The following is a 3419-nucleotide window of genomic DNA, read 5'->3' on the forward strand; positions in this document are numbered from 1 at the left end:
ATTATTAAAATGAGTAAGAGAATTTAACTATGTGGCTATATGCAAAATCAATATTTTTACTGTGTTTGAATTGCATTTCTATACACCTAATATTAATCAGTTATCAGAGATGATTTTTTAAAAAGAGCCAAGTATGGTAGCTCACATTTATAATCCCAGCCCTTTAAGGAGTGAAGACAGAAGGATCACTTGAAGCCAGGAGATTGAGACTAGCCTGGGCAGCATAGCAAGACCCCATCAATTTTTTTCATGAAAAAAAATTTTAAATTAGCCAGGTGTGGTGGCTAACACCTGCAGTCCCAGCTACTCAGGGGGCTGAGGCAGGAGGAACACTTGAGCCCAGGAGTTTGAGGTTGCAGTGAGCTATGAGAATGCTATGGCAGCACTCCAGCCCAGAGGATAGAGACTATATCTCTAAAAAAAAAATAATAATAATAATAAAGATTTAAACCGGCAACAAAAATGTAAAGTGCCCATAAACAAATGGAGAAATATGCAATATTCCTAAATAGGAAGACTCAGTATCTTAAGATATAATTTCTCTTCAAATCAATCTATATTTCAATGCAGTTGTAGCGTAAATCCCAACATGGTTCTTTTCTTTGCTGCTGTTGCTTCTCTTCCTTCTTCACCTTCTTTCCTGCTACCTTGTCCTGCTCTTCTTCCTGCTCCTTTTTGTTTTGAGATAAAGTCTGAGAACATTTCCTTCAAATTTATAAGGATGACAAAGGGTCAGGAATAGCCATAAGACTCCTTAAAAGAACAAGATAGAGAGACTTACCTGTGGACTATGATTAAGCTAGAACTTTCTGAGCTGTAATAATCAGGGTAGTGTAGCATTGCACAAGACATACCAACTAAACAACGAACACAATGGTGCAATTTGTCTTATTCATAGTCTTTGTACCATAAATGTATACACTCTCTTCTATACACAGAAGGTGCAAAAAATATATATACATACATTTTAAGAAAGGAAAAATATATTAAAATTGTAATACTCAATATACCATGTATACTGATAACATGTGTTATCTTGTATATTGTATCTTGAAGATTATATCTCATTCAAGAGAATGTGGATTGAAGTCAAGTGTGACTTGAATAATACCATTTTAATACAGTTTTTTCCTTTCTTAAAATGGGTATGCTTTTTTGGCGCCTTGTATTTGTGCCTTGCAGATGCTGTGTTCCATCTGGAATTCTCTTCATTTATTCTTACACCAGCACAGATGGCTCTTGCCTTCATGGAATCTGAATGCACAGAGAGAACATTCATCACGTGATATAACACAAATTGATAGTCACAAAGGGAGGACATGACAGGGACTCTAACCTCGTCAGGGGAATAATGGGTGCTTCCCCAAGGAAGCGGCACTTAGCTGAGATCTGATGGACAAATGGCAGTGATGAAGGTGAAGGGTCTCAGGAGCAGAGGAGTGAAACATTTGCAGGCAGAGGAAACAGCACGTGCAAAGGCCCTGAGGTGGGAAGGTGCAGAGAAAGTCAGTGTGATTTGATAGCATCAGCTTGGGGGCCAGTGGCGGGGGTATAGGCCAAGGCTGGGAAAATAGGCTCAAGTCACAAAGGCTTGGAGTCACAAAGTCACAGGAGGGTTTTTCCATTTGGGCATAGAGCAACAGGAAGTCACTGAGGGCTAGATTAGCCACTTAAGTTAACTCTGTAACTCTTGTGACAGAGAATGAAATGAAATTGGGATCAGAGTGAAGAAAACAGTCCCCTAAGAGTTGCTGGAGTCATCCAGACCTCAGTAATTAGTGACCTGGACTACAACTGTGACAGTAAAGACAAAAGAAGATTTAGCCAAACCAGCATGTTGCAGGGTGAGTATATTTTTTGTTGTTGTTACAGGTTTGGGCTTGGGCCAGGTTTAAACCCACCATCCTCGGTATATGGGACTGGCACCCTACTCCTTTGAGCCACAGGAGCACCTGAATGCTGAGGATATTTTAAGAAGAAAGAAGAGCGTGGGCAGCGCCTATGGCTCAAAGGAGTAGGGCGTCCCATATGCTGGAGGTGGTGGGTTCAAACCTAGCCCCGGCCAAAAACTGCAAAAAAAAAAAAAGAAGAAGAAGAGTGGAGATAAGTCCTTGGTTCCAAGTCCAGACACCTCAGCTGATAATGCTGCTATTTAATGGGACAAGAACAGTGGAGGAGAATTAGGTTTGGGATCTTACATGCCTTTATGTCTCCAGGTAGAGATATCTAGTAGGCATGGAGTAAATGAACCAGAGGAGGTAACTGGGCAGAAACCACAGAGCATTCCGTGGAGGCTCAGGGAATTAAGGGATTCTAAAACTTCATGCTGTGTATAGAAAACTCAAACACCCCCAGAAGCTAAGAGTGATCACGGAAATAGGACAGAATCCAGAGAGTGGAATGTCCTGTACTCTAGGGAAAGGGCTTATTTCAAGAAGGAGGAGGTCACTTCCAAGAGGACAACCAAGATAAGGACTCAAATATATATCCCTTGGGGCTCAGTGGGAAGGAGTTCACTGGTATCCTCACAGGGTCCTCCCTCTGTGTGACTGCATGCTAATCTCTTCCTGTAAAGTCATGTTGGATTTAGGGCGTGGCGTCACAGCCTCATTTTTTCTTAATTATCTCGTCAAAGATCTTATCTCCAAAGACAGTCACATGCTTCAGGACTGGAATTTAGGACTTCAACACAGGGAACTGAGGGTGGGGATTGCAGTTTAGCCCATAACACTGTGCTATAACACGTGGGATCATTGTTCACATCTTGGCTCTCTCACTGCACAGTGCAGAAGTCCTCAAGGGCAGAAGCACTTCAGCTTTTGTCTCCATCACCTACCAGATCAACACAGGCTGGTTCTGACCAGCCGTCTGATCCAGGTGCCCTGTAGAAGCACGAGTGCTGGAAGGGAGCTGCGGTTTGCCTGTAGCCCACAGGGCTCTGTAGCCTCAGGCCCCTCCAGGCCAGGTGTGGTGAGAGACAGAGCTGGACAGTTCTGGCTGTGGCCTTAGCAGCTCCCGCTGCACTGCTCTACCTTGACTTTGGTGGAGGCTTTAGAGACAGATGTCAGAAATGTCTGAGGGCTTCTGAGTTTTTAAAAGTGTGCTTATTAACAAGGATTTGCATAAAATAGGCTTTGAAAGAGGCAGCTGTTTCCCCTTCTTCAAAGTGTTTACTGAGACAAAATGAGTCTCAGGAATTCTGTCTTATTGTGTCATCCATGCCTTCCTGCTCTGCCCGCACGGACTGCACCCCCCATTCTCACGCCACCCCTTAACACTTGTGACTCCTTCCTGCTATGGGATGGAAGGAGGGAAATAGTGGGAACACGAAGAAGATGGTGAGAGACCAAGAAACAGATGGTGGAGAAAGAAAGTGCGTTAAGTCACTGCCCACTGCAGCCAGTGTCATTAGGAAAGGC

This window comes from Otolemur garnettii, unplaced genomic scaffold (genome assembly GCF_000181295.1).
Source record: "Otolemur garnettii isolate 467f Iridium unplaced genomic scaffold, OtoGar3 scaffold00116, whole genome shotgun sequence".
Taxonomy (NCBI): domain Eukaryota; kingdom Metazoa; phylum Chordata; class Mammalia; order Primates; family Galagidae; genus Otolemur; species Otolemur garnettii.